At 43.3% G+C, this 21,465-nt stretch overlaps 1 long non-coding RNA gene across 1 annotated transcript in view; it reads left to right on the top strand.

Moving 5' to 3' along the window:
- LOC141933220 (uncharacterized) overlaps positions 1 to 16,857 on the top strand; it is a 51,415-nt gene extending 34,558 nt beyond the window's left edge. The window contains exon 3 of the long non-coding RNA XR_012626037.1: positions 15,995 to 16,857. This is a non-coding gene — a long non-coding RNA (uncharacterized LOC141933220). The remainder of the gene's footprint in view (positions 1 to 15,994) is intronic.
- The last annotated feature ends 4,608 nt before the right edge of the window (positions 16,858 to 21,465 follow it).

Below are 21,465 nucleotides of genomic sequence, written 5' to 3'. Positions count from 1 at the left end.
AGACAATACTGCTTTCTGTTTTCTTCCTTAAAACTGCCTGGTTTTATCAGCTAAGTAGGGCACAATAAAGACTACCAAAGAACCTGGATAAATAAATCCTATCTAATTATTGACAATTGTCTTAAGAATTGTCTCAGCAGTAATCTTAGAAATGGTTTGTATCCACTTAAATCTGCAAGAAAAGCAGTCACCGCTTCTATGTCTTCTACAGAGAACAACTGTCTGCTCAGCAACAGAGGACTTGCTCCATTTTTTTACCCTGGAATGTATAAATAATTGATACAAAGAGGAGAATTACACCTTAGGCATTATAAAGCAGGGCCTTTTCTTCCTAGTATCTGGATCTTGGATGAAAAGTTAGCATCTTTGCAACGAAAGAAAAATTGCTCAATATTTGATATTTTTGTGCGCTAGAAACATGTATTTATGAACCACATCAACGAGCCAGGTGTCTGTTGTAAATCCTTATGTAGCAGCATTTGCTTCTTTTCTATCCCAGTTTCTCCCTTATGAAGGTATGGCCAGTTTAAAACGTAAATAAACACAGTTAGGGATTTACCATAAAGAAAATCTAAATGACACTCTGCTGATTCCAGTTAACTTCCCCTTTGCGTGAACAAATCCCCTTAGTGGATGAACTCCCATGCATCTAAAGCTGTTGAGACCCCCAAACACAGGAGGTAAACCATATGCATTGCATTTGTTTGTTTTAATGAAATGATTGATTTATTGGTCACAAATTCCTCAAAATCATTTGTTTTTATCCCCTGGGTTCTTATCAGAGAGCTCCCAACATCAGTCAAAATCATGGCTGTCATTCACTACGGCACAGTGCAACTCAAAGGGTTTCCCAGTGCTCCCCATTAGCAGGGAGCCTTCCCCTACCCCCGAGCATGTCCCCTGCCAGGGCACAGATATCCCCTTGTCCTACAGTTGTTTGCTTCCTAGAATAGCTAGATTTGAGGAGGAGAGCCTTCCTAATGGAGCTCAAGTGCATTTGCAGCACAATAGGTCATTTCTGGCTCACTTGCTTTCTTTTCAGCTCATGGGACAAAAAGGGACATGCTTACACCATTTGCTTACATTGGTAGGTAAAGAAAACTTTAAATGTCGCATGAGTCACTTGCACTCAATTAATTTCTGCTTGTGTTATTTATTCACATTTGAGATATGACTTTTATTCTATATGTGACCTTCAGCAATGGAGCTGATAACAAGAACATTAGCTTGGAAAAGCAAAAGGTTAAACATTAACCAGAAAAATAGTTCTAAGACAAACATTTTGAATGTTTTTTTCCTTCATATTTGGAAGTAACTTGTCACTTCCCCTCTTACCACCCTCCCTCCCCCCATATTACTGTTGCGCTGCTGTTCCTGATACTTGGTAGATGCAGTAAGCACTTGTACCACCACATGATGGACTCCTCTCCGCCTACTATGAATCAGCTGAGTCTGAGCTGGATGCAAGCTCTTGCCTGATTAGCTTTTCATTAACAATTTCTGGGCTTTCTCACCTCCTAAGAAGCTCACCTGAGAGAAGAGCCCCCATCACCATGCTCTGAGACAGGGGCTCAGCTCTGTGCTCCCTCTTCTGTTCCTTGTTGTATGTAGGTAGTGCAGAAAGAAAAAAAATAATATGTGAACTGAGGAACGATGTGAAGGATTGTCCAAGCTTCAAAAATACTGTATGGGTTTGAAGCACTTATTTTAGCAGATGTCTTTTTCCTCCATGACCCACGAGCTTCACTCAGGGTCTTCACTCAAGAATTTGGAATTTATTCAGTGTGTCAGCTGCAGTAGGGGGGCAGGCGTTGTTCAGCTTTGGTAGTTAAAAAGTCTTCATATAAGTTAAGAAAGGACTGAAAAAAAAAATAGTCTCTGCCTTCAAAGCTGAGTGCATATTGTACCTGTGTATCAATTTATCTTTTTTATGTGGAGACATACTTATTAAGCTCCAACTCTGCTCTGAAATTACTTCAGCTTTTCTGCTTTAAGGCAGTCTCCAACCTCAGTCACATCAATTGTTAAAAAAAATTTCTGTAAATCAATGATGTTACTTCTGCTCCCACCCATTTTTGGAAGCCCAGAACATGGGACATGCATATATTTTATTCAGTAAAACAGCCTAATTGCCTGTTGTTTGGTTAATTTGTGTAGCAAAAATAAACTACCAAAAGTAAAGATGAATGAAACAACCAAGATAAAACCAAAGCCAAACAAACATCGACAACAACAAACTAGGTGGCTAGAAAAGGGTAACTCCTGCTCTGGGAGTCATTCTGGGTGGTCGAGGCTCAATCTCAACCCACAGCAGGACAGGAGTCCTGAGGCGCAGGGCTGCTGGACCACAGGACAGCAGAGGTGACCACTGACCCCTTTTCCTGCTGCCTCTCCTCTGCCCTTCCTGCATGACTGATGCCTCCTGCCACATCTCGGAGTTGTTCAATCTGGCCTTCACAGCGCAAACATTGGTCTACTGGCAATATTTTGATCTACACAGAAAACAAAAAAAACAAGCAGTAAAAACTACAACAAATGACAGACAATCCCAGCACTTTTACTGATCTTTAATAACATGAATTGATAAAACCCTGCTACTTGTCCATATATCTCAATCTCTGTTGAGTCTCTCAGGACTTGTAGACTAAGTGATGTCTTGTACCAAAGAATGACACCAGGTTAGACTGTGCTGTATGAATAGGGATTTCCTTTCATCCGTTTTTATTTTGCCATATTTCAGTATTTTTTAAAATGCCCTCTTCTCCTTTATCATGGAACAAGGTGAATAGAAACTTCTTGGTCTTCTTCCTTGGGACCATTTATTATTTCACATGATTTCTTCATATGCTTGGATAACAGACTGCTCTACCAGGGTTGCTGATGCAGCCAGTGCCAGAGAGTACCAGAAGCCTCCCATTATAATTTCTTTGCAGAAAATTTGCAGCCAGGGTCACAGACCCATAAGGCAGGCGTGACTTAAGGCAACTGGGGCCTGAACCTACCACAGTGTGCCTTCTCCCAGTCTGGCCTGCACCCTCCCCCCTCTCTCATCCCCCTTGCTCAGCTCCCAACAGAGCCCTCCTTCCCCAGACAGACGATCCCTTCCTGTCGCCTCCCTGGGATGGACTTCTTCATTTTTCCTTAGCCAGCTCTCCTGGACAGACTCTTGGTTTCTCACTGACTTGTGCTGTTGAGGTTTCTTGGCCTGGGTCCCGGGGTTCCTGCCTTAATCCATTCCTTCAAAGAGATTTGGATAAGTCTGGATAAGCTTCCAAGCCTCTGGATGCTTATTCAAAGCATGAGGCTGGGGGAAAGGGGGAGCATCCCTGAAGGAAGCCAGAGGCCAGCTGTACCATCAAACAACCTTTTTATTTTTTTCTGAATCAGAGATACCTACCCAAATCCCTCGGCACCTGTGTGTCAAAATCTGCATTTACATCAGTAAAAAGGCAAAGCCTGGCCTGTGCATCCTGAAGCAACATGCCTGGACATTTAGATGGGCCAGCATCTTGTCAGGGTGTCTGTTGCAGAATTAAAAACTGGGATTCCTTCTTTCAGGAGAGCTTGGGTATGTTTACATACCATTGGGTATTTTAGGGGTGACTCACTACAGAAGTCCTGTCTGAAACCAAGAAAGATCATAGTTTTGAAATGAAATGCACTGAAGAGGTGTGAACACAGCAACAGATCACAAAAAAATGTGAGGCTGGATGCTCTGGCCTGCTGGAGCCCTGCTGGGCGGGAGCCTGGGTGGGGGGGCCCCTTGCTGCTGCTGCCAGCCGCTGACTCTGGGAGCACGGGAAGGGGGAAGAAGCTGTAGGACCACAGCCCAGAATGAAACCTCTTCTGTGCCATCTGTCCTCCTCCTTGCTTCTGATGTTACAGATGGACTGAGAAAGTGCCATTTGGAGCTATTTCTGCACGTGTTTTGAATGATTCTGGTCCTGGTTTGAAGTCGCACCTGCCGTGAAACTAGGCATTTTCACAACATTTTGGCTGCACACAAATTAGAAGCAGATTTCAGCCTCTCTGGAACCAAAACCAGCATTTGCTCAAATCACAATTACTCCAGTCTTTCCCATTAGCCCCTCAGCATTCAAGATACATTCATTCATAGTTCAGTTTCCTGGTCCAAACATGTTTGCTTTGGGAAAACTGAATCTTCATTTTCTGTCCAAATGAAGCCCAATTGTGTCCTGTCCACCAAAAGAACAATCTGGCCTAACGGAGCTTTAAGAAAACTACTATCTGATGTCAGTAAATCTTTGCCTATACTATAGCTGCTTTAAGTCAGGAAGCAGTGGGTGTGCTCAAAACAACACATAAAGATAAAGATTTCCAGTGCCAGGAACGTGAATGTATTTTGGAAGAAAACACGGGGGGGGGGGGGGGGCATTCTGCGTGGGAAGAGATGAAAACATGCATCAGCCTGCAGAGCCTGTCAGTGTGTGCAGAGCTGGCACACACACGCTGGCTGTCTGGGGAAGCCACATCTTCAGCTGGAGAGAAGAAGCCACTGGAGAGTCCTGTCCTTGGCACACACACAGAGCGAATGGCTGCTGCTACTATTTGTTTCTTTGTCTTGCAGCAGAGCAGTATCTTTCCTCTGTCCTCTAGGAGCTGAAAGAACGCAGAAGATGACAGACCCCAGACCCATCTCTTTTGCAGGGATGAATGTTGAGCAGTTCCTAAGGGAAGGAGAGGATTTGGCTATCTGGCCGTGTTGCACTCCTGGACTCTCATGGGGACCTACCCTCATCCTTTCCTGAGCAGAACAAGTGTTGCCACAACCAAACCCTTACATGTTGGTCACACTTGACCCTACAACAACATGAAAGCCTTCAAGGAAAAGTCCCATGGGCTGACTGTGTCTCCCTAGAAAAGCCATTATAACATGTGAGGCTGGAATAATTTCACCAAGGCCAAGGATATTTCTACCCCTTGCCCAGTATGTGTAAGTTAGGAAAAGAGGTCATTGCTCTCTGTTAAATGTATACCTGCTTATCAACTTACTTCTTTGTCTTGTTGCTGTGTTCCTCTTACCTACAACACAGAACAAAAAACAAAAAAATTTGAAGTATAGATCCACTTTGTTACCGGAGCACTCTTCTTCTCCAGGAGATACCATCTTTTGGGTCCCAGGGCATTGCACTTATAGGAAGGAGAATCAGTCCTCTGACCAGTTCCCTACTTAAAAGGCAAAACTTTTCTAAGAGATGAAGACACACAAGGCAGTAAGTTGCCAGTTCACAGGGTATTTTGACTCAGAATGGTAGGCACATCACCTGCATCTTTTACTAAGTGCTACTTACACAGCTTTTTTAATCCCAGAATATCTCAAAGCTGCTCATATAGTAAAGTGCTAGCAATCTGAGTTCCACTGCCCATATATTTTGTCTGCCATTAGCCTTCCTCAGACAACTTTTATTCTCTAAGTATCTTCATAGCTCTTTTGGGAGGGAAGCAGAAGGCACATGGAAGGCTGCAGCCCTCCTACCACCCCTTGCCAGAAGGGAAAGGCAATGGCAGAGGGCCACAACAAAGGGTATTGCCTTAGCTTGGAGAGTCTGTGTCCCACACTGTGTCCTTGGGAGGTTGTGTGGTGTTAGCAAGGCTGAGGTGGCAGAGTGGAAGAGACAGCACCTTCTTTTGCTCTGAGTAAATGGATGTCCTAGCAATGTTCCTGGGTCATCCCTCAGGACACAGTCTTACAGACAGGAAAGCCATGATCACACACAGTCTCTGCCTTTCAAAAAGTGGATGGGAATGGTGGTACTTATGGGAAGCCACTGGAAATCCTGGCCACAGTAAATCTATCCAAAAAATCGAATTATCAGAATAACCATGTTTTTGTGTGACCTTTGTACATACTTGTTGTCTTTAACATAGGTTATAAGGGCTTTGGGTAAGAGCCCTCTGTGCTTGCCCTCTCCTACTCCATATCCAGACATGCCTGTAAAGCCAACTGCATAAACCCATCATGGATTCAGACAGGTCTGGTCCCAGAGCATCATGCTGTACCCAGCATCTCCAGGGGAAAACAAAATCAAAAAGGCCCTTCTGGGCACAGCACCTGCTCTCTGGCCTCCATAAAGTTACCCATTCCTTGATGAACTGCAATTGCCTTTCCAAAGCTAGAGAAAATAACCTAGGCATTTAGGGACACTTATGCAACCTAAACGATCCAGCATAATTCTACTGAGCACAGCCATGGTAGTGATCTGCTGCCAGGTATTCAGACAGAGTGTATAACAAATGGCAGACAGCAGAGCCCACAAGGGCAAGCAGTATGTTAAGACACAGAAGTTAGCCTGACTAAGACTGGCTTTCCCCTAAGAGGGAGAGCAAAGTGCTGTCCCCTGGAGCCTTCTAACACTGAAGCTTACAATAATAATGAAATCTCCATGGGCCTGAATGTGCCTCCCACACACATCTCGGGTAGGAGCTTACCACACAAGGAGTCCTACTGAAATTAATGGGCTGTGTGTGGATTACAAGACGCTATTTGGAACAACCGAGGGTGACCTTGCAGACATTTTCCCATTGTTGTTCCCACTGTCCATTCAGTATACCTGGCTTTAAGTTTAACTGTGCTTCTCTGTGAAGGAAATGAAATGGAGGGAGAAAGAGAGAGGGAAACATATTTATATGGGGAAGCTTGGTGTAATGGCTGAAGTATAAGCCTGGAAGGCTTGGTCTCCAGACTTGGCTCTCCCACTGACTCCTTCTATTATCAGGATACAGTCATCCCATCTCAGCTCCATCCATCTGCCAAACGGAGCTTGTGAGTATGGCATCCCGTGCAACTTCATGTCACAACAAGCGCAGCCCCAGCGATGTGGGGCTGGTGAGGATCCCCCAGGATCCCACCACCCGTGCATCACTCTGTGTGGGTACAGCCGCTGAAGGGCTGATGTGGATCTAGCTCCGAAGGAGGCAACGACGGTGGCCTTTTCCTGTTTGCCTTATTCCCAGGGGTTATTTCTGGGCTGGAGAGAGGCTGCAGCGTGATGTCAGTGTATAAACAGGGAGGTGAGTGTCGTCAGGACTCAGGGGGTGGAGATGAAGGCACGTCTGGCTCCCCAGAGGGGGGAGTGGGAAAAAAAAATCAGCACAGATAAAGAAACATAAGGGAAATGGCAGTGGAGCCGTGGAGGAGGCGGTGCAGGGAGAGGGGGAAAAAGGCTGCTGTCCCCATGCAAATCGTTTGGGAAAACAGTGCACCACCCTTCGTTAATTCCCTGATTAAAACTGCGTTAGTTTGTAGGTGTCGGGGACAGGCAGCTGTTTTCAAGGAAGCCCTGGCTCCACCAGGTCCTTCCTTGCCGGGCAGCGGCGGCTCTATCTGGAGGTAAATGTCAGCGAGGCGCGGAGCCTGCCGACGCTTGTCCTCCTCCTGACAGGCCCTGGCCAATGTCCTGCTGCTGAGGGTCGTGGTAATTTACGTCCCTTCTGTGTACATTAACTTATCTGCAGCAGAGCTGGCGGGGCTCTTTCAGCCAGGCTGTCTCCTCCGCAGGCTGGGAGACTTTTCCTGCCTGTGGGACCCGGAGCAGGGACCGGCTGTGCGCCCCTGCCAAGTTCCTGCGCCGGACCAACAACAACAATCAGCGCCGCGGAGCCGGCGGCCGCTCACCCGGCCCCGCCGCCATTGCCTGCGGCCCGCGGCCCCCGCGGCCCCAGTGGCCCCACGCGCCCTAGGGAGAGGGGAGCCAGGCTGGAAACCAGGCGCTTGGTTGTAAGCCCCCCACCCCGACTCTCCTCCCCAGTTTTACTCTGCTGTTGCTGCAGCAGCTCAAATGGTTATTTGTTATTTGCAGCTCCCCCAGGGCTCTTTTCTCATCCCTCCTCCCCTGCCCCCCATGGGAGGAAGCAGCCTTCTTAGGCCGGAGGCAGATACCTCTCACTGGGCTGCAAATTTTGGTGGCCTGGCTGGGGTGACTATGCGTTGGCTTGGAGGGATGTTAACATACAGGTAGGCTGTGATCAATGGCAAATTGACTCTTAGCCTGAGGAGACAAGTATCCATCGGTGGTGACAGGCAGGCATGGAGGCACCATCTGAACCTTCCTCTGGGCAACACTTTTTGCCATAAAGCAGGGTATTCTCCTTTCATCCACATAATTAATTTCTCTATCATCCCAACATGCACAACTGAACACATCTGTGTTGATGAACACATCTGGCAACTCTAAGGAGGTTTCCCTGATTTTGAAATTTTGGAGGCTGTTGCATTCAGACTCCCTTTTTATGTGATTATCCCGCTGTGATTCACTGTGTCTTTATTGGAAATCAGAAAAGATGAAGCAAACTGTGCCCACTATACTCCTTTTCAGATTTCCTACTATGCCCTACTAGTCTTCGACTAGGTTAGGCAAGGTTGCCCATTACCATTACAAAGCCCACAAAAATATTGAAAGTGGAAAGCAACAGTGGCAAAGACTATGTGGTCCAGCAGCCTGAACCCACAGTAGTTCACCCAGAAAGAGTTGATCTGCCAACAAAATTGCTGTTAAGAAAGAAGGGAAAAAAAGGGTTGATACTGGTAACAATATCAGAAAATGTGCCCCCTCACAGAGTCTTTCAAGATTTCCAGAATGACCCTTACCAGATGGCTTGCTTTGGTACCTGCAAAGACCTGTGGTAGTATCAGGTTGTATCAGAAAGCCACCTACAAACTCTCAAACTATCACAGGAATGCTAACAACCACAAATTACCTTTCTTCTTCACAAGGATTGAAAACCTGTGTCTTCTTAGTAGCTATTAACTTGATCCTCCCCTGTATGCTTTACATGTACATCTCAGCCTAGTAATGCCTGGTGTAGCTAGTAGGTATGATACCGACTGTGAGAAAAACGATGGGTAATTTTGTTATGCTCCCAAAGCTCTTGGTGAGAATTAAGGTATTAAAAAAAAATAAAAAAAAAAGGATCAGGGTTGTTACAGGCCATATATCCCTGCTCTTTTTGTCCCCAGAAGCTGCAGGTCACCCTTTACCATCTTGAAGCTGTGACAAGATGAACCACCCTGAATCAAGGGACAAGAGGCACAGCAGTAACTGTGAAGCACAAGACCCGTATTTCCTGCTGAACAGTCAAATGCCATGGAATGGAGACTGGGGAGAGAGGCTAGCACATGCCCACTCTGAGGATGGTGCAGGACTTGCAAGTTAATCCACCCTTGCCATGCTAATGGGTCTTTAATTTAAGACTCCATGCCTTCCACTGGGCTTGACAGAAGATGCAGATAAGAGCAGGGTACATGGGAAATTTGTGTCCTTTGGCAAGACAGAAGAGCAGCAACAAAGCCTTCTGCTCTAATCGCAGCAGCCTGTTGCCTGCAGCAGCAGTTCTGCAGCACCTCGAGTGCTCCTCTCCACAGAGAGCTTGCACAGGCTGTTTCCATATTCATCACAACGGGACTGAGCAATTCAGTGCTGTCCCATTGTGTAGTTACCTTGCAGATAAGATGGGTGACTACACCTATTTGCACCTGGGAAAGGAAAATGTCTTGCTGGTCTGTTCCCGTAAGTTTAGTTTTTGGTCGTCTAAGCTTCCTGCCAATGAAGCATATGGGATGTGTAGCAAGGGATATTACAGCGTCTCTGGTTGTTAATAGAAAATTTAGAAAACACATTCACACATCTTTCCCTGTTGTTCAGGGCCAATCCAGGACGTCCCACTGGTGAGCTCTCATCCTTATAGCCACATCAGGGCCCCAACAGTGGCTTCCAGCTAACAGGACAGCAGCAGATTTCATGTGCAAGAGGAACATGGAGATTGCATTTCAGAGCTAATGTCTATAGCTGCAGGTGAAGGCAGTCTTTATGCACCAAAGAATTTCAGAGCCATGTTTTCAAGCTCTTTTGAATGCTCTGTCTGGCAATACCTATTTTATTTTAAAGGAGACTCCACCCTTGTTGGGTGACATCAACAAGGTGGCTGGTGGCTAGGATCCACTGACTTTTTAGGCATCCTGCTGCCTGGGAGGATCTGTAGCCCAAAGTTAGGTGCCTACGGCATCTATACGAGGCGTGTAGAGAGTTAAGCACCTCAGTTGTGGAGTTACCTCCGTTAGTTTGGAAAAATGCCCAGGGAAGGACTTTGACTTAAGCTCTACATGTTAAGGACCTAAAGCCATGGTTGGAGGGAAGATCCTATGTTCACCTGAAAGATGAGAGCCATTTCCTGAGGACGGTCTTTTTTCAGAAAGCGTGCTGGCACTGAAACCAGCAGGAGAACCATTTTTGGAGCCTTCACTCTGCATATTTAGGCATTTTTATGTTGAGTATTTCTTGTATCAAGCACTGGACCCTGGTATTGCTCCTTCAGGCCAGCTCCATAACCACTGGGCAGGCATGCCCTTTCTCTCCTCACATTTATACCGTGAAAGTGGCTCATTTTTTCTCCTGGTTTAGGTCCCTCACTAGTTATACAAATAAAAAATTTCCAAAACATTCACCAATAGATATTTCATTAAATATCAAATGAAAGTTTCTCATGTTTCTGTTTCTCCAGCTACTGCTTTTTCTCTCCTGGCAATATTTTTCTTCTACCTCCCATGATGATTTGGTCTCAGTCTTGCTGGAATAAACAAGTAACTCAGTTGTTTGCACAGACAGGGAAGAATTCCTTTGGATATTCCCAGAAAAGCTGCATTAGTCCTCAGCTTTCACATTGGTAATAAATACCATAAGTACAGATGAATAAATTAGGATGGAATCCATCCATCTCTGATCTTCCTAGGTGTAACCATGAAGAAATCTGAATTAGAAAACTACGTGACTTGCATAGTCCTGCATCCCTAATTGACTGTACTTCCTCACAAAGGTCTTTCTTTAAGTGCTTCCTTTAAGTGGCTGGACTGTAGCAGGAAGACTTCTAGTCTCCAGAACTACTTTAGATTTAGTGAAGATCCTAAGGCTTGATGTGATACTTGTGAAGTTCACTGTACTATGGACTGTGCTGTTTGCCCCATTTTGACTGAAAACTCACTAATCTCTTACAAATTCAGGTTTTGCTTATAGACTTTCATTTTTAAATACAGCTCAGTCAACACACTGAGGTGAAACCTCTGTAGGCTTTTCTGCATTTTGTTCTAAAGGTGATAACACAAGAGATGGGGATTTTCTGTGGAAAACCTGACAACATTTTTCCATGTGAAGGACTCTCATTGTCACTGTTCTCTGCTGAGGACAACATAAACACTTTAGTCATGAAGCACATCCCTTCCTTCAAGCACTTCCAAGTCATCATTTGCCTGTGTATGTTACTGTGTTTAAATCCGGCTTTATGAGTTTTACAGATGGGCAGGAACAGGGGGTGGAGGGCGATGGACACCCAGAGCCAGAACGGAAATAGAAGAAAATGATCAGCTTGGAGCCCAAGCAGACACGGATACATGTTTCTCTCTGGAAACCACTAGAATGCATCAAAGAACAGATTTAATCACAATACAACTGAGTTTAAACAAGCATCACTTGGGTGCTCCTCTCCTGAAACTCCAGAAAATATTTCAAAATAGCTCTTTGTTTTCTCACTGAACATCACGCAGTCCTTCTTGCAGTCTTTCTGAAGCCAAAAATCACTGCCAAGTCATAGGCACAATGTTATGCATAGGACATAACTTTGCAACCACTTGATACAAATTATTATTGTTAAGAAAGAGCAGCAGAAGAGAGCTAACAACCTTGTCTGTTTTACATAGCTCTTTCCATGTATTGAAGTTTTACAATGAGCTTTAGAAGAATAGCAACTAGGGTCAGTGACATAGTTAAAATATAGAAATGTATATATCTAGATATCTGTATGTTCAAGATAGACCAAGTATAAATGTTACTGAAAATGCACAGTGTCAACACTGTCTGTTCTTCCAGTTAAATCAAAACTCCAGTTAGACTCTGTTTTCAGCTTGTACAGCTGTGCCTCCCAGAATCATGTGATTATATGACAATCTCAACTTTTCCATCTTCATGTTTGCAATGGGAGTCTTGAAAATACGTGCCTGTGTGGCCACTACATCAGGATGCAGGGGAACAGGCCCATTCTAACAGTACTTAAAAATCTCTTGGTGTTTAAGAGAATATCACAATTTGAGGTTAGAAATATCATGGTACCTAGTACCATTTTTGGTTAAATCATGAATGTCCATGAAATTTCATCTCCTTATGCTTACAGGCAGCTGCAAGGGAAGAAACTGAACAACCCACACATTCCCTTCCCATCCTGTCTATGATGCTGGGAGTCATGAATATCCCTTGATCAAGTCATACACAGGATGAGATACTAGAGACTGATTCTCACCCTTTGATTTCTTGTTTTCATTTTACTATAAAAGACCCTTATCTCTGTCAACCAAGAGCAGGAGTTCTTCTATCGGCACACACACAGCAGAGATCTCTTTGCCTCTGACAGTGGCTTGTCATCTTTCCCCACCTGTCAATCTTAACCAGATGCATTTGCATAGATCTGTTGATTTTGTGCACAGTACCAGCTGAAATCTGAAACTTTCCAAAAATCAAACAAAGAAAAGAACATTTCTGTCTGAAGTACTTTTATGGCAAGTTTCACAAAGCCTTCCAATCGCATTTGTAGTTGAAACACTGGCAGCTGTTTTTTTGTTGTTTTCTTTTCTCTCTTGCTTTCTTCTAGTGACATTGCCAAGCTGTGTTTTAATCTGGTGGGCATTGGGGAAACGAAACAAAAAAGGGCTTCTGGTAAACTTAAATTTCTCTGAGGCAAGGACTTGTGCTGTGAAGCAGTCAGATATCCAAGAGCTGTCTCCCAGTGCGTGCACTTTGCCATCGAGGGGGCTATGTCATTTCTTTGAAGCAGGCTCTATTTTGATGGGCAAAACACCAGAGGATGACGTAAACCTCTAAGGATGATTACTTGGGTTCTGTGTCCGGCTTATTCTCAAAAAAATGCCTTGAAAATCTTTAGAGCTGCTGCTCTTTTGTCTGTCAGCAATGAAAACAAGGGAGATATTACTGGTCGCAGAGCAACGGAATCAAAAGACAGGCATTGTACTAGGAAAAGTTCCCTATGATGTTTTCTTGTCCTCAGTACAATTAGTCCTCTCTTTTTTCTGGGGAGGTCGTCAGATAGAAGTGCTGGCTTGGTGGACACTATGCAAGAACTAGACAACGTAGCGTGTAGTTTGTTTTGGTCTGACACTGTGAGTTCAGTGCACTTCCCAAGGTGTCCGTGGTCCTCAGGGCTGTCACCCACATGTCTGGCCAGGCTTCTGGCTGGGCTTTGTAGCTGCTAATGCACATTCAGGAATGGCAGTGATGCTATATGCTTTCCTCCAGCATCTCAGGCAGCTGGATCCATGCAGGAGTCTGAGGATTTTGACAGTCACATAATGACGGTCTTGGTGTTCTTGTCATTTTGATAATGACAAAAAGATATAAAGACAAATTGAAATATGTCTGAGAATCATCATGTGTCATAAACCTCTAATCTTAATCTCTGTCTTTTCAGCCAGTAAATCCCCAATCCCTCATTATACCCTCCTACGCCTGCCCACCATTCCCGTTCCCAGAACAAAACCCCCAAATTCCCAGCACTCTCGTGGCACAGTACCAAGATCAAACTAATAATCTGAGAATTTTTCCACTTTCCCCAAATTATTCACAATGTGACAATTGCCGAATATAACATAACAAAGTCATACTCATGCTAAAATGTTTGGGTTATGATCTATTTATCCTATTTGATTCTGTTCACACTCCAAAACTACATTTGTCATGGGAGTATCTGAGCTTCTTGCAGTGATGCATTAAGAAACGTCTCTCTCTTCCAGCAGGAGAAAGTGTGCAGGGGAAGGTAGGCTAGAATTAGACACAAACATAGATGCAAGGCAGAAAGTCTCACCAGTACCAACTGTGGAGAGCAGTAAGCTCAGCTCTTGGAGAGGTCATTTTATTCCTTGCCACTGGACAAGGCCTGAAAAGTCCCTTCTTTCTGTGTACACAGTTTTCCCTTTCTTATCAAGGGTCCTGCTAAAGTAGAACATTTGACTACAACTTTCATCGCAGAGCTTAAATGTAAACTTTCTAGATTCTCCACTGAGGCCAGGAGAACATAGAGATAGTTAACAAGACCATAAACTTGATTCAAATCCTGATGGAAGGCCATTCAAAGGAGTAGAGGACAAATATGACAAATCTGGAATAGCCTCAGCTGTTGAGAAAACACAGGACCACTTTCTGCACACACTGATTCTCTGAAGGCTTCCTACATATTGCGTTGCTGTAGCCTGGCCAGGAAATGGCACAGGCATGAATAACTGGAGCCAGACCACTGACTGTCAGAGTGGGAGAAAATATCTCGACCAGCTCCAGATAGAAGTGGGCATTATTCTTGCTAAACCTCTTAAATAACCCTAAATCCAAGAATAAGAAAGCAAGTGAAAAACACGGCACATTACTGAGGATAACTATAAGGAGCATCACATGCTGTAGAGATAAAATCAGAAACATTAAGGCATAGCACAACTTCCAAGGGATGTAAAATAATAATGAGACATTCTTCTGCAAGTATACTGATCCAAACTGTTTCTTCATTTCAGTCTTCACTAAAAGAATCAACTGTAATCAAATGTCAAATGCTGTTAATACTGCTGACAAAACCCTCATTGGTCAAAAGTCTTTAGTATCCCATTAGTCAGGGGTAAAGTAGAGAATGGCAGATTATTACCTGCTATGCAGTTAGAAATGGGTTTCAAGTGATGAAATTCACTCCAACAAATTTGGAGTCAATCTCAGTGATCTGAAAACTTCTGATAGATGGAAGAACTTATAGAGTACCAGAAAAAAGAAAATATAGTACTTTTTTTTGTAAGAAGTCTATGAATCATAGCCTATCTTCTTGATTTTTATTTCCAGAAAAATAATAGTACAAAATACTATATCCAGACCATCAGATGACCGTCAAACTATTTGAGAGATAACAGCTGCAGAGGAACATGGATTTGTCAAAAAAACACTAGCTCTGTTAAGCCCAACTTAATTTTCCTCTCTAGCAGGATATGGGTCTTTGTGAGTTGATGACACATATCTGGATGCTAGCAAGGCTTTTGACACTGTCTTGTATGACAGTTTCCTAAGGAAATTATAAGAAAGCATGAGCTAGTCAAAAGTATTGTAAGGCAGGTGCTCAGCCACTTGGAAAACTACTCAGAAAGTAGCTGGAAATAGGTCATTGCCAGACTGGAAAGTTTCTTTGACTGCAGTTTCAGAGGGGTCCATCTTGTGTCAACATTTTTATTAAAAACTTGGAAAATGTCAGAAGGGATTTCTCACTTCTTGGAAGAGGCTGGAAACATTTTGGGAGGCTCAATTAGAATTCAAAAGATCTTTACACATTGAAGAAATGGTATTAAAAATAATATTATCAGTAAGGACTAAAGTACTACAGCTAGAGAGACATTCTCAGCTGTCAAAATGCAAGTGGGGGGAAGAACTGAATAGGCAACAGTTCTTCCAAAAATGAACTAGAGAATGTGGGGGACCACACATTGAGGGTGAGTCAATTTTATGATACTAATGCAAAAGAATTTCTCTAAAGTACAGGGATTTTTAAAAGGGAACATTTTATTTAAGATTCAAAGAAATCCTTCCACTCTGCTCAGCATCTAGAAGGCATCTGTCAAAGAACTGTGTCCGTATTGAACAGAGATTTTATAAAAAACTTGGACTAACTGAGAAGACAATGAAAAAAACAGGGTTGGTTAGTCCAGAGGGAAGATGTGATAATATTTTTCACAAATATAAAATGCAGCTGCAAAGAAAAGTGTAAAAAAGAAAGTTCTTTTTGTTCATTGCAGATAGAACAAGAAAATATGAGCTGCAATTGCAGTGTGGGACATTTCTTTCAAACATAAAATGAATTTTTTCTAATGGCAAAGTCAATTAAACGCTGGCGCAGATTGCTAAGCTACTGTGGACTATTGAAGGTCAAGAATAAATTTGGTGTTCCTCTCTTGCAGGCAAATCACAAAGTTGATACGTTTCTGTTCAGTGGTCCCTAAAGTTCTGCAAACAGCAAGGAACAGAAGAACACCCTTAATCCGTGGGAGCAACTGACCAGCTCTGGTGCATGCCTCCCAACAAGGGGAGCACATCTGATGCCAACTCTTCAAAAATCCTTTCTTCTGTCAGTATCTCCTGGGTCATCATCGGCTTTACCTTTCAGCAAATAGCCTTAATCTGTGTATTGATCTCATCCAGATAAAGTCATCTTGATCACATTAGCAAAGCAGTAGGACCATACAACAAGAAGGTTGATCAGAACTATCTGCCAGGAGTGCATGTCATCAGACTGGTAGGAAGATATTGAATAGCAGAGGAGAGAGAATTGATCCTTGAGGGACTTGATAAATGCAAGGGCCAAGAGCAGAAACATAGCTTTCTAACTCTAGTAGTCACTGGCATCCCTCCAAGAGGGACCTGCCCATCTAGTACATTACCCTGGCCCCCTGTTAACACTCTCAAGTGAAATAGGAGTATCTTCAGGTCAAGAGTGTAAAATGTTGAAGAAAGATCCAGGAGGATGAAAATGTATGGCTGTTTTCTACCTATTAACAAGGAGAGATCATCCATCAATGCCACTAAAGTGGCTTCAGTTCAGTGTCCTGGTATCAATCCAAACAGAGCCATCTCTCATACTAATTAATATCCCTGCTACATATAAATGCACAGGCCATATTTTATCTTCCCATCAGAAACTGGACTGACCCAAAAGACATCTATTCAGTCTACAGTATGCCTACAGTCAGTATATTCTCTATACTTCTTTCTCCCCATAGGATGGCTAATTTTTTATACAGCAGATACGCTATCGTAATTCAGAAGCACCATTTCTCACAGTTCTAGAATGAAATTGAACTACCCTGTTGGAAATAAAGATGAATAAAATTAACCAATAAGTGATTGCCAAGGCTGAAATCTTTGTAAACACTCTTAGGTAATTCCTTAAAAAAAGAGATCCATTATGCCCTAACCTGCACTTTGTCACCAGTGTTGTTCCACTGTCAAGGTAAAGAACTGAGGAATGTCCACAGACTTGTTATGACATTAATCATATTAAACAAGGCATGTGAACAACAACTGCAATTAAACTGTAGCAATCAAAGACATAGGAAGCATTTACATTTTGGAAGACCATAAAGTGGTATGTTTTACTTAGAAATCACAAAGGTTGTGTCAATCTGTAAGACAGGAACTATATACACATCCTTCCTAAAAAGTAGCCCTATCTCAGGCAGAATTTGTCTGCATCTCCGACAAAGAGTCAGAGAGTTCACAAGGTACTAAAAACTTGACCCTGGTACACAGTGGTATACCCTCTCCAGACTCTAATGAAGTATAAACAGTCCAAACATATCTCCTAGCATTCACTTCTTGTATGGCTACCAGAAAAATGCCCACCAAATAGCCAAGCTAAATAATTTTTAGACTCCCTGTACAGAACTATAATGCCTCCCAAACTGCTATTGCACCACTGGGAATACTGATGGGTTGACGTGAATCACTGATTGTAAACACATCTGCACTGAGGAAATAGGCTTTTTCCCCCAAAGGGTTTCGTATTTCTATGTGAGAAGTCTGAATGGTGAAGTCAAGATTCCTATCCTAATCTGAGGTTGCTTAGGAGCTCCAGAGAGCTCAGGTTTGTACTTAGGGCAAATCAGAAAATGGTACTATGCCATTCCACCTAGACCCTGATGACAACCGAATACTCTCAGACTGTTAAAGTATACAGTCCTTTGCTCTAACATAAGAACATTTTGAATATAAACTGTCAGTGTCTCTACACAGAAAAATCATTGTCAAAATACTGGACCTCCAACTTCCAGTCGTAAAGGTGATCACCAAGTCTGACTGAAAAATGCTTCGCATATTCTACTTTGTGACATGGATTCCAGGGATAACACTATGAGAACAAACTTGTTCATGTAATGGTTTGGGCAATAGGTGAGATCCTTACAAACAAGGCATGGGGAATGAATCCTGTGCATATGCCTACACTTAAGTAAGTACCCATCTGTGCAAGCTACTGCTGAAACAGGAAGATTCATTAATTTCACTACTGGCACTTGTCTGATCTGGGAAGATACTGCCTGTTGCTCCAGGATTTGGCAAATTCAGGAGCTGGGTGTGTTACAGGTTCATCTGCAGTGGCCTCCTGTCACCAAAGCTTTGTTCTTTCCTTTACTAGTCTAAATAATTTTGAATGCACAGAGCAGTTACTATCAGTATTCCAAAGACGATAATATCTTCCTTGGCTTTCTAATGCTTAAAAAGCATACAAAGCTGTAGATACTGATATGGTGATTACAACTGCCTTTGAGCCACAGGTCAGATGGACCTGCTCAGTGGAGTCACTGCTCTCCAGCCCCCCAGCTTCAAGGACACTACTAACAATCTTTCTCCTCTGAGGTTAAGCTGGCCCACTGCCACTGTAAACACAACATCTCACTTACATGGTTGAAAGATTAAATATCTGATTAAAATTTCTGGCTGCTAATATGTTGAACTTGGCCATAGGGGTAAATTTGAACTACATGATATTCAATTCTACGTGCTCAGGAGTAGGGGGAGAAGAGGGGAAGGGGGATGTTGTATTTCACGAAACAACAAGGAAGTCACATTTCAGCTGAAAATCAAGATAGAGGATATGATTTAGCTGTGTCCAAAACAAGACACGAAATGAGTTTGGGCAGATTGTCCTCCCTGGCGCAGCCTCTGCAGGAGTGGGGCTCCATGCAACCAAACCAAGTTGTGAAGTCACTGCAGCCACCTAATCCACCCGTTTGAGATGCAGCACCTGTTTGCAGCAATATGGCTGTAAAACCTTGCCAGAGGCAGAGTTTAGGAATAGTCTGCAGCTGAGGCTGAATTCAGCAAGGGATGTCAGTGGGTTGGATCAGGAACTTCTCAGTTTCCATGAATAACTTAAACTACCACCTAAGCTCTGGTTCATCACACTTAGGAAATCTCACAGGGGTTTCTGGGGACAGATGTATCAGTCTCCTTACCCCATTTCTCCAGGATTTGTCCTTAGTGAAGAGGTCTGGGCAGCCCGTTTCCTTGGGCAGAGAGCTTGAAGGGGATGGGGTGTGCTCAGCCAGCAGTGCATGCCAGAAACTTCAGGCAAGTTCTACAGGTTATAATAAAATGCAAAGGATGGGTTTGGTTTTTTACATTACAGGGTCCAGGCAACCGTGAACAATTTTTTTTTTTTTTTTCAGAGACAGAGAGCAGCTCCTTCCTAACTGCAAATCTGCCCCTTGCCAAATTTCATAATTTGCTTGCTGCAAGCTCTGTTAAAGCTCTGCAAAAGAAAAATGATTGGAATGTTTTTTATAATGGGAAACGTTAGGCAACTTTAATATAGGAACTTTTGGTGCTCCTATATTAACTCTTTATTGTTGTGGCTTAATTTGACATGATAGTTTCAGCCTTGAGCCTCATACTGTTTCCTTGGAGCTGTTCTTATAGGAAAGGACCCTCAAGCAAGCATATTTCCCCACAAATGTTATAATTCACATAGTAAATATCATAAAAAAATCACAATCTACTTATAGCAAGGACTGCAAGGCCCCCATCACTCCTGCAGCCAAAATTCACTGAAGTGGATATGTTTAGAACACTACAGGTGATATAAAGCCATGGTTTTGTCCTGACAGTCCTGGTCTGTTTTAGCCACACACCTGTGAAGACCAAGTAGGGGATATGACCTCCCAAGCATGACTTTTCAGCATTATTTTTAGCATGTTTTCAACAATCATGTTGTTTTCGGACTCTTTCCACTGCAGCTTTTGTAGAGACTTAATGATGCAACAATTACCCATACCAACCACATTGCCTCTTTCTTTCTCTGTGCAACCATGATAGAGCTGTGTTTTCCCCAAATGTGTGCGAATCCCTGGCATATGTTTTATCTCTTCAAATTCAGTACAGTGAGGATAGATCCTGAACAATCTTAACTCAGGCTGGACAATGACCAATTTGTCTTAATTGGTCAGTGAAAGCTCATGGCATTGCTTCTGTTCCCAGTGTCAGGTTTCATTCAACAAAGTCAATGAGACACATCCATGTACTTAAAGTTAGTAAGTATGTTTTTGAATTGGGGTCTGGTTGTTCTTCAGAGCAAATATTGATGTCTTTCCCCAAATTGGCTTTCCATAGCACATTTGTGCCAATAAATGTCACTGCTCAAAGGGGAAACAAATACACAAAGGTGCAAATACAGCCAAAGCAAATTAATTCAAGCAGATACTCCCGGGCCATGTTTTGCTCTGCCACCAAATGGCTGTAGGCTGTGACTGGGAGGAAGCCTGCTGTGCAAGTTAAATGGAAAGAAAAATTCTAAGAGCTGAGGAGCCGGGAGCCCTGGGATGCCCTTTGGAGCCACTTCACCACCAGCAAGACATGATACTTGGCCTCTCAGGGGTTCAAGCACCCAGAAAAACTCAGATAAAAGGGAGGCTATAGGGGACACCTGCAGAGGCAACCAGCCCTTGACGTTTCCCACCCACAGTTAAATCTCTCCTGCAAATGGGATGGGTGCATGGTAGGTAGGTAGAAGCAACCTAGACTTCCTTGTTTATGTAGCTGCACCACTGAGAGAAAACCAGGGGCAAATCCCAACAGACAAGCAGGGGGGCTGAGCTTCTACTGCTGCTGCATAAAATTGATTAGCAAAGTATGGCTCATGAACCCCTTGTAGCCGGTAAATGCTTTTACCAGTGGTAACCCAACTGGTAGTTTCCGTTGTGGACATCCTACTAAACTAAAAGGCACAGTTTTGCTGTGGAAGCCCCAGCTGAGCATCCTATTGCTTAGATGAATATTCATCAGCAAATCTTGGAGGCTCCCATTCAGAAAAGGCTTTTTTTTTTTTTCCATTGGCCCACATTCTTTTGTAATAGTGTCATGTCCTGTTATATTTATCCCAGCAGTTGCCATACCCCAGCATGGCTGGACAAGCCTGGTCTTCTTTCAGTCCCCAAGATGAAAAAGACATCAAACTTTGCTACTTGGAGCTCTCTGCACAGGGAGGGGGAAACCTGCAGTGCAGAGGGAAAGCAGAGAAGCAGACTCAGCACCACACTTCTGAGCAAAATATGCAACTTGATAGCCCAAAAATGTCATTGGCTGGAAGGCAGCCGTTTACCTTTAAGAGTATTTAAAGTATGTTAACTACAGACCAAAAGAATACATTGTAAACACAACATAATAACTCTCTAATAGAGGAGAGAGGTTTTTTATTTACCTACCAGAGACATTTGATTATCAAGCAAAATTGCCTTGTGAAAAGAAAAGCACTCCATCACCTTGCAGCCTTGAGTGCCAGCATACCACATATAACTTTAATGTGGTCGGTATCTGTTTAGAGGTCACTTAAAAGGTAACTATTTCAAAAAATGCATTCATATAAACATAAGTTTTAATG

Source organism: Strix aluco, chromosome 1, assembly GCF_031877795.1.
Source record: "Strix aluco isolate bStrAlu1 chromosome 1, bStrAlu1.hap1, whole genome shotgun sequence".
NCBI lineage: Eukaryota > Metazoa > Chordata > Aves > Strigiformes > Strigidae > Strix > Strix aluco.
Note: the sequence above shows the minus strand (reverse complement) of the source record. Positions and strands in the feature narration are given on the sequence as shown.